The sequence below is a fragment of the Spermophilus citellus genome (genome assembly GCF_964194105.1).
Source record: "Spermophilus citellus genome assembly, chromosome: 16".
NCBI lineage: Eukaryota > Metazoa > Chordata > Mammalia > Rodentia > Sciuridae > Spermophilus > Spermophilus citellus.
Genome location: NC_138196.1, coordinates 77,223,516 through 77,233,442, shown reverse-complemented (window position 1 = coordinate 77,233,442; position 9,927 = coordinate 77,223,516). Strand labels below are relative to the sequence as shown.

Below are 9,927 nucleotides of genomic sequence, written 5' to 3'. Positions count from 1 at the left end.
TGGTAGTAGGAGGTGGTTCTTGGTTATTCCCCTACAATAGATCCCTAATTCTTTACATATTTTATGGACAGAATTCAGTGTGGAAGGATGAAAATAGCTAGGATTCCTAGATCTGGATTTAAATTCAAGTTCTACCATCCTTGGCTATGTAATCTTTAATGAATGACTGCCTTGATTCTTCGTCTTTTAAATGCAAAACAAGTACATTATGTGTATATGTGCATGTGCCTGTCACAACTACACACACACATACACACAGTTATTAGGATTAAGAGAAAAAATGTCTGTACTTTAGAGAATGTCATTTCAATGAGGGCTGAATTTGGGAGTGTGTGTCGGGGGAGCCTCTTAATTCACTGCTGTGGTCCCAGATCATGAGAATAGGACTTGACATGAATAAGCACTCCATAAAAAACAGTTGAATGAGCATGCAGAATTCCTACATGTGATGCTCAGCCAATTCAACAACAATGTCTTCAACATGGCTTCCAGAGTTTCACAGACTCTAATGTGTCCCCAGCTGTCCCCTTGCTAGCACAGAATGGAATAATCAATGCCACTCAAGCTTCACTGGTTCGTCATCTTCAAAGATGCAGAGTTTCAGCCCTGGTCCTGCCTTTGGGTCAATGAACATCTTCCTCTGAAGGGCCACAGCTACTTATCGGACAGGTGCCAAGACAGGGAGCAGCCGGGGCCCAGGATTTGCTCAAGTTGGTTTGTGGGGCCACTGTTTGACCTTGGGTACCCTTTGGTTCAGTGACAATTAGGGTAGAACAATGGATGCCATCCCAGGAAGTAGTTCCTAAGTACATTGTGTGCTTGGAAGGGAGTTGCATACACAGGAGAAGCCGCACTCCCTGTTTTTTCAATAAGTGCTGATACAAAAGAATAAACAATATGTCCTCACATCAGTCTATGTTTTCTCCCATTAAAAGTTAATGACTTTTTTTTTATCATCGACTAGAACATCTGGTGTGTCATGGCTCTGACTTTTGAGGACAACGCAAGCATTGTATTCAGTTCCAGATTTTTCTAAGTCCAAGAGTTTGAACCCATGAAAAATTGCTTTTAAGACAAGAATGAACCCAAAGCGACTTCGAGCCTCAAATCCAAATATTCACCATTTCTGGACTCAACAAGAGTCAAATAGCTGCATGAAACTCAAGTGCCTCACAGATTGGGGCTATGTACAATTGAAATATTATGGTCATTCAATATTTATGAGGCTGGTTGCCAAGAATAGTGTTAATCACGAAGAACGTGGCAATGCTAACCACCCCCATCCTCTGCGCTGTGGAGCGGCACAACGGAGGCCTGAAGGCCTGGGTTCTGATCCCACCTCCTCTCCCTCTCTCCCTGTCACTGTAGGATCATCAGAAAATCATCTTTCTGAGCTGCATCTTCCCCATCTGTAAAAAAAAAAAATAAATGGAGATAAGAAGACCATTATGCCAAGGTTCCTTTCCTGCCAAGATTGTGGTGAGGTTTAAATAAAATGACGAATGTCAAAGTGGCAGACACAGCAAGTGTTCAGCTCGGTACAGTTTTGTCTCTCCTCCCTTCTCCTGGGAAGAAAATTAACACGGGCTTTTCTGGAAAGCCATGCATCCCTCGTTCCTTACAACCCCTCCCTGGCAGCCCAGGAAAGAAGATCATTAATTAGTCCATGTTGTGAAACACTTAGAAGATAAGAGTACTGTGTGTGCAATGGCGCCGTCTACCTCACGATGCAGGAGGAGTTGGCGGCGGCTTCAAAGGGCTCCTTACCATGGAAGGCCGTCCTAGTAGAGGGGCCCTGTCACTCAAAAGTCTGAGTCGGGGTCTTTGGGGAGGCACATGTCTACCTGCCCTGCTGGGCAGGAGGCAGCATTTCTGGAAAGACAATAGCACAGCTAGTTCTCTAATACCCATGGCAATAGAAACCACTGAAAGGAGTCCCAGGATTATCTGATCCACAAATGACCCTAAATTCCCTTTAGCAACAATTTTACCAACAAGAACATACCTGATCTATTTTTGTTTCAGAACATCTCCTTGCCCTTTGGTAAGTCTTGGGACACAGAAATGTAAGGTCAATTTCACGAAGATCAAAGCAGAGCTCCTGTCTCGAGCCAGGGTTCATAAACCCCCCAGGCGAGGGGTACCATGTTCTGTGAAGGAGGAGTTGGAAGTGGGGGCTCGCCGGGACCCATCTCCAGGGCTGGGTTCCTCTCTTCTCCTGGGCACACTGAAAAGTCCCTTGCACTTCCAGTAAAACATCACCCATTGCTGTAAATCAACATCGTTAATAATGAATTTATTGTTTTTTGTGGTCTTTATTCTTTTTTTTACTTTGTGAAAAACTTTTATTAAACAAAGATCCGTAAAAGCATGAGAACTTAATCTTAAATTTTAGCATTGTGCAAAGTTTAGTGCAATTCTAATATAAATAATTTAAGGAATACCATGACCTTTTAAGAATTTTATTTCTTATTTTTTTAGGAATTGTAAATTTTTAATTTCCAAATATATTACCCAAACTTGAGAAATACTAGATTATGGGAAGGAGAGGGGACAGGAGAAGGCTTGGTAATCTACAGAGGGGTCATTATTCCTTGAATAATCAAGACTTGGCTGAATGCTAATTCCTGTGTTCTGTAATTCTGCTTCAATAAAAGAAATCTCCATGTATTACTCCAGTATTTCATTTTTGCCTCTGAATTATGTTCCTATCCACAAATCCCAGCCAAAGGCCTGTTGAATAATTGTCCCCACATGTAAAATTTTCCTGGTGATGTTTTCCTTGCCTTGGTCCTCCGAAATATAGAAATGTGTTTCTAATTATTCGCAGAACCACCTGGTAACTGCACTGTATCATCTCAATAATATGATTGACTCACGGAGCACAGTTTGGTGGGGCTCAGTTGTGTTTGACACCATCCAAGAAAAATTGGTTACTTCAGTGACCCTCCATTGCACAGGCTCACCTATAATCAAGGTGGCCATATTTTGGAAGCCAACAATCACAACTGGTGACCTGACAATTGGAATTGTTGAAATTGGAAATTGGAATTATTCTGGAAAATCCAGGACATACAGATTCCTGCGGCACATGTCACAGAAGTTATCCAGGCTGGTGCCTTCACTTTCTTAATTTTGAAACTCAAAGCAACTGATTCTTAGCTCCACTGTCCTTACAGCTGCACATTTCGGGGAGGAACAAGAATCCATCACGTCCCTGAATTCAGTGAATGTGAGAGAGGTGAGTGCAGAAATCTACCGGCTCTTCTGGGAAACTTTGTCCTGGCTTTGCGGGAAAATCAGAGAGATACTTTTGTGTATAATAAGCCTCTTACAAGACCAGGCCTTTCTTGAAGCTTAGCAGGGTTGGCCCACTGATGGTAGACCAGCAACCCGAGGAAATGCTCATGCAGCCGGCTCAATTTTTGTTCTGTGTTAAATTGTATCGTGTTAGTCTTGGGCCCCAAGTTTATGAGCCTATGGCCAAATTCCAGAGGTAGCTCTCCTATTCGTTGACATCTTTCCTATTTGTCTGTCTTTTCTTCTCCTCCTCCTCTTCTCCTCTCCTCCTTCTTCTTCCTCTCTTGTGAATTTTTGAAAGTCAGAATGTCCTGGAGCGGAAGACGAGATAAAATGGAGAGAGAACAGGGTGTGTGTTTGATAAACAAAGAGTGGAAGGATTTCCTAGCAGCGCCATCAGGCCGACCCAGAACTGAACACCATGCTGCAGAAAAGTCCTGTTAAATCAATGCACGGAGGACTTAGGCACAAGAAGGAGGCATCAAAGAGAAAGAGGAAGGATCACCAAGATCCTATGCTGTAGGACATGTTTTGATGTGGGCAGTGTAGACAGGGCTGCTCCTTTGTGAGAACTCAGGAGACGTGATTGATGGCACCCACACCCAGGACATGACAGGAGAACGTGGCCAGGCCTCACCTTGACATCCATCAGGACGGTCAGGAGCAGGAGCCCGTGGCAGAGGCAGCAGCTGGAGGAGGTGGGCGGGGGAGCCCAGGCGGCCCTCCAGAAACACCAGGCTGCTCTCTGCCTATTAAGGACGGCGTTGGCAAGAGAAAGGCAACAGGGAATAAGCCAGGGAAGAAAGCTTTCTCCAACATGTTCTAACCTAGTTTTCTAAAAGCCAGAGACTCCAACAATAGCAACAAAGAAAACTGCAGAAATCCTAGTGTGTTTTTTTTTTGAGTGTCCTTTCTGAAGCATGAGGGGAAATGCCAAATGAACCTGCCTGTGATTTCCATATCCCAGCCAAGCCCCCTGCATGCAGGACCTTCTCAAGGTCCCTTCGTCCTTGCAGGGCTCTGTCATGTGCACGCGATGCTCTATCAGGCACTTTAAAGAACATAGGGCAGGTCATGTCTAAAACGAGCAGTTGGGCTGCAGTGGAAGGACTTGGTTATGTATTTGTCCATTTTCTGTTGCTATTTCAAGATGTCTGAGGCTGGATACTTTATAGAGAAAAGAGGTTTATGTAGCTCACCGTTCTGGAGGCTGAAAGCCCAAGATTGAGCAGCCCCATCTGTCTAGCTGTCAATCCGGATGGCATCACAATGGTGGGAGCACATGTGGAGGAGGTGACAGGGATTCAGGGAGTGTCCTGCTCTTTTAATAACTAACTCTTACAGAAACTAATCAGGATCTTGCGAGAACTCCATTAATCTCTCTCTAAAGAGTGACTCTCCAAAGACCTAATTACCTCCCACTAGGCCCCGCCTTAAAAAGTTCCCACCACTTTCCCAAACCACCACACTGACCAAGCTTCCAGCACCCTGGGGGACCCAGTGAAGACACACACAGATCAGAACTATTTTAAACCTCGGGTCACCTCTGGACAGGTGGCATCAGCTCTTGGCCTCTCTGAGGCTCTATCTATTACTACACAAAATGGGCCGAGGCCTCCTCTCCTCCCAGAGTAGTGGTGAGAATGACACAAGGTGACCTCCAGGAGCATGTGGAACACAGAACAGGACTCAGGACGTGTCCATGGAGCTCAGTGATCTTGAATGACACCCAGGAGCTGATCGTGCTCAGAGCAGAGCTCACTCCATAGACAGAGTGAGCATCTACAACCCCTGTTCCGTGAATGAATGGGACTACCCTCGTGCCGTGGGTGGGCCTCACCCAATCCGGTGAAAAAGCCCAAAGAGCAACAACAATTCCTGCCTGAGTTTCCAGGCTGCTGGTCTGCCCTACCAACTGCAGACTTGCCAACCCCCACAACTATATGAGCCAAATGCTTAAAGTAAACCAATCTTTGTCCCTCTCTCTTTCCATACACACAGACACAGATACACACACACACACACACAATTGGTTCTGTTTCTCTAGAGGACTCTGAAACATACATGCATTTAAAACAGATGAATTTCACTGTATATAAATTACACCTGAAAAAAATTGTTTTTCAGGGTGAAACTACAAGCTGTGTAGTTCCATTTTGATAAAATTCTAAAACCTGAACACTTATCTGTAATGACAGAAAGCAGACCTGTGGTTGCCAGAGATGAAGGGGAAATTCCAAAGGGGTGTGGAAACCTGCAGGGTGACGCGTGGCATCTTGGCGATGGTGTCATAGGTGTTAACATCTGTCAGAGCTCATCAAAGGGTTCGCTTTAGATATATTCCTCTTACTGTGTATCTCTACTGTACCTTAATAAAGTAATTTTTAAGAAAAAAGGCGAAAGGACATATGAAGACATAAATCCAAGCAGAAGAATGTCCAAGGCACAGAGTGGGGGGCGGGGGGAGCATGGGGCCTGTTTTGGGTCCCCTTCCTCCTTCCCCTACTCGGTGTCTTGAGGCTGCACAAAGGACAGGGATGGGGCCCAGGCCCACCCTCGGGGACTCTGGACATCCCCTTCCTCTTCTAGCTCAGGGGAGGAGGCCAGCAAGGTTCTGCCCCTGGACACTCAGCGAGTCCACGCGTGATGGGAGATACAGAGGACAGCAGCCAGAGGCAAGTGGGCCCCAGTCAGAATGCAGGTTGGTAGAGATGGCGCCAGGATGTCCTGCTCCTGGGCACTGGGCAGCCAGGTTTATATGAAACCCGTTTTGTCCTACAGAATGGAAAACAGGGCACCTGTCCCCTCACGGTGGCCCAAGCCCAGCTGGGCAGAGAGCCGAGCTTCCAGCACCACCGAGGATGGAACACCAGGGTCAAGGGGACAGAAGGACCTTTCCCTCTTGTTGGGGTGAGCAGGCGTTGTGCAGCCCAGGGGGTTGACCAAGCTGCTCCAACGACTGGGCCTGAAACTTGGGCTCAGACAGAAGCATTAGCAAGTAGGTTAGCCAAGGCTTGGGAAAAGCCCTTAGGTGTGACCCAGGGTGGACAAGGAGGTGACCCAGACCCACAGGAGAGGAACCCTGTGACCTGGAAAAGTGAATCTGGACAACCTGAGCAAGGACCACCCTCCTGCCTGCACTCGCAAAGAGAGTCGCAGTGAAGACAAAGCAGGACTTCCTATCAGAAGCCACCATGGGGTGTGGCTCCAGCTGTTAGCGCCTCTTCTCTTGTCCACGTGATGCTTGGGGGTTTAAAACCACTCAAGGTGTTTTTGTGGACTTCACAGAACTATTTCAGATGAGAGTCCATGGCCCAGAGTCAACCAGCGAGGGGGGCGGGGCATGCTCCTGGGGACAACCTGGAGCTGCCTGGACGGGGCACAGTCACACGCATTCCTGCACCACAGAGGGCAGCAGCTGACCAAGGCTGCACAGACCAGGACTGCCTGCCTGCGCTCTACCTGGGGATGATATATATGGGGGGGCTGAATGTTCAGGCCCCTCATCCTGCCCCACCTGGTTTCCCTTGGTCTCTCTCCTTAGCTTGCAGACAGCTCCTGTCACTCTGGCCATCTGTCCTCTGTACCTGTGTTTCCCTGGCCCACCTGGGGGTGACTGAAAAACCTGGCTGGGGGGGAGGCTGTTGAGTTTTCGTAGAAGAGAGGCCAAGGAAGACGGGATCCCCAGGAAGGGCAGGCCAGGCCCTCTGGGAAAGGTCAAGGACCAGGTGCCGTGGGCCCTGAAAACCGTGGGCTTCTTCTATCTTCATTCACACACAAAAAAAAGACAATAGACTTTGAGTACTTAACATTTTTCACTATAAAAAAAGAAGTCAGTGTGAGGGAGTTTCCATACTTAGTCCTCAACACTCCTACCGAGCCTGGGATGGGCTGTCCCCTTCCATACTTCACAAGTGACTCAGCTGAGGCTGACACAGGTTGGGGACATGGCCAAGATCTCAAAGCCAGCCGGTGACATGGCCAGAACCTGACCCTGCCTCTAATTCCCCTGATTTCCCACTTGCACTTTAAAATAATATAAGCAAGATGTTATTTTTTTTTATTTTAAATCTTTTAAAATAAAATGGTTTTCCCTGTGTTAGATTCAAGCTGGGCCTTGGAGGTGAAGGAAGGACCAAGAGAACCTGGAAATGTTTGGGAAAGACATGGCCAAAATGAGCAAGGGCTGGGGAGAGAAAGGAGAGAAGACTTTTCCGACCAGAGTGAAGGGGAGGTGAAAGGAGACCCTCTACTCTATCTTAATAGAATACTTTTTAAGAAAAAAGGCAAAATACATGTATGAAGATGTGAATTTGGTGTCACATACCTTATGTATAATCAGAGACATGATGAATTATGGTACAGTGGTGTATAAGAATTGTAATGCAGAAGGAAGGAAGGAAGGAAGGAAGAAGGAAGGAAGGGAGGGAAGGAGGGAAAGAAAGAAAGAAAGAAAGAAAGAAAGAAAGAGAGAGAGAGAGAGAGAGAGAAAGGAAAGGAAGGAAGGAAGGAAGGAAGGAAGGAAGGGAGGGAGGGAGGGAGGGAGGGAGGGAAAGAAAGAAAGAAAGAAAGAGAGAGAGAGAGAGAGAGAAAGAAAGGAAGGAAGGAAGGAAGGAAGGAAGGAAGGAAGGAAGGAAAGGAAGGAGGGAGGGAGGGAGGGGAAAGAAAGAAAGAAAGAAAGAAAGAAAGAAAGAAAGAAAGAAAGAAAGAAAGAAAGAAAGAAGAAAGAAAGAAAGAAGAGAAGAAAGAAAGGAGAGAGAAGGAAGGAAGGAAGGAAGGAAGGAAGGAAGGAAGGGAGAAGGAAGGAAGGAAGGAAGGAAGGAAGGAAGGAAGGAAGGAAGGAAGGAAGGAAGGAAGGAAGGAAGGAAGGAAGAAAGAAAGAAAGAAAGAAAGAAAGAAAGAAAGAAAGAAAGAAAGAAAGAAAGAAGGAAAAGAAAGAAGAAAGAAAGAATGAAATGAAGGGAGGGTTCACTTAGGTGGTAAGGGCCTGGGGGCAGGGGCCTCCTCCTCTTCCCCCAGCTTCTCCAGCTGGGAACACAGGACACTCTTCTGGATCTGTCCATCATTTAGTTGAAAAAATAAAAAAGAGAAAAGGTCAAGGAGGCTTCATGAATCGCAACTTCCAAGGAGTGTGTGAAGGAACCCAAGGGAAGAGGAGAGGGGCCCAAGACAGAGTGGACTCCATGATGTCAGGGCAAGGAGGAAAGTTCAGAATGCATTTGAGAAATCTTTCTTTCTTTCTTTCTTTCTTTCTTTCTTTCTTTCTTTCTTTCTTTCTTTCTTTCTTTCTTTCTTTCTTTCTTCTTTCTTTCTTTCTTCGCTTGTTTTTTTGGGGTCTGGAATGGGTGTGGGACACTTGAACACACCACCAAGGAACACTCTCCTCCTCTGGAGAACTCAGATGGGCGCTCAGGGGCCCAGTTTTGCGAGCAGACCGCACACCTGTAGTCTTGGGGACACCTCTGGGTGTCACTCAGTCTGAAAAGCCTTTGCCAATATCAAAAGGCTAATTCCAAAGTGACTCTGGGCCAAGATGACTCCTCCACCCACCGCAGGTCTCAGGGCACCCGGAGGATTCCAGCGACGTGGCTAAGCCACTGGGAAGATCGCGGGAGCTTTTTCAATATCGTCTGAGGCTTTAAGGGAGAGCGGATGCAGAGCCGTAATAGATGCTTTCTGATCCTCCTCACACTGCACCTGGCTCTCCTAAGTATTGGTCCTATTACATTTTTAAAAATAGCTCCGAAGTAATTTGTGTGCTGAACTGGCTACAGGATTAAAAAAAAAGAAAGAAAGAAAGAAAAAAACCCACCTGAATACCTTCTGCTTGTTCCTATCAGCCAGAGACCGGGAACCGCAGCCGCAGTTTCCTCGGAGCTAATTTTCAGCATTAGGGGTTGATCAGGACCTAAATTCCACCCTAATAAACGATGGAACAGCAGCCACTCCTTCAGCCACTTATTTGGGCGACCTGGGAATTGGCAGACGAGTTAAAAGTGTCCATTGGTGACAACACACAGCTGTGGAGGTGCAAAGATCCGAGACTCTAATCAGACCAGGTTATATAAGTAGCACTGCCTCATTATCTCTGCGTGGGGGACAGGGTTCAGTGGGCAGCTGGGGCTGCACGGGTGTCAACAGAATAGCTAATGGGAAGTTGACACACACAGATATCAACTGAGGAGAGGAAGTGGGTGACCCTGTGCCCCCTTCCAACCTTGAGGAGGAATGCAGCGTAGCAGCCGCTGTCTGCAACTCTTCCTGCACCAGGCAACACCAATAACCAGTGTGAACATTTTTTCTGGATTTCTAAAAATGGTTATGTAACTGACATCCAGAACCTTCTATCGGGCATGCACCATAACATTCTCCTTTGAACTTCGTGTTCTTCCCAACATTCCAAACACAGCTGTGAGGTGGATAAAGCAAGCAACGCTCACAGTGAGAAATTCTCCTGTGTGCCCAGCACAGGAGTTAGTAAGCAGTAGCTATTCCCACCACAGTGAGCCTCGTTGGAGGATGATGATCTCAGAACAACTCCCGCTAACAACCATAATTGACCAAATCATGTAAAGATGAGCAATTTACAAAATATGTTCATGTCCACCATCTAGCTAACTTCTAAAT

At 46.6% G+C, this 9,927-nt stretch overlaps 1 long non-coding RNA gene across 1 annotated transcript; it reads right to left on the bottom strand.

The window, feature by feature from the left end:
• Positions 1-210: 210 nt before the first annotated feature.
• On the bottom strand, positions 211-9,327 carry LOC308635433. Its single transcript, XR_014019189.1, has 3 exons — positions 9,113-9,327; positions 2,006-2,268; positions 211-1,409 (listed from the first exon to the last, which is right to left on the bottom strand). It is a non-coding gene; the product is annotated as an uncharacterized lncRNA (long non-coding RNA).
• Between the last annotated feature and the right edge of the window lie 600 nt (positions 9,328-9,927).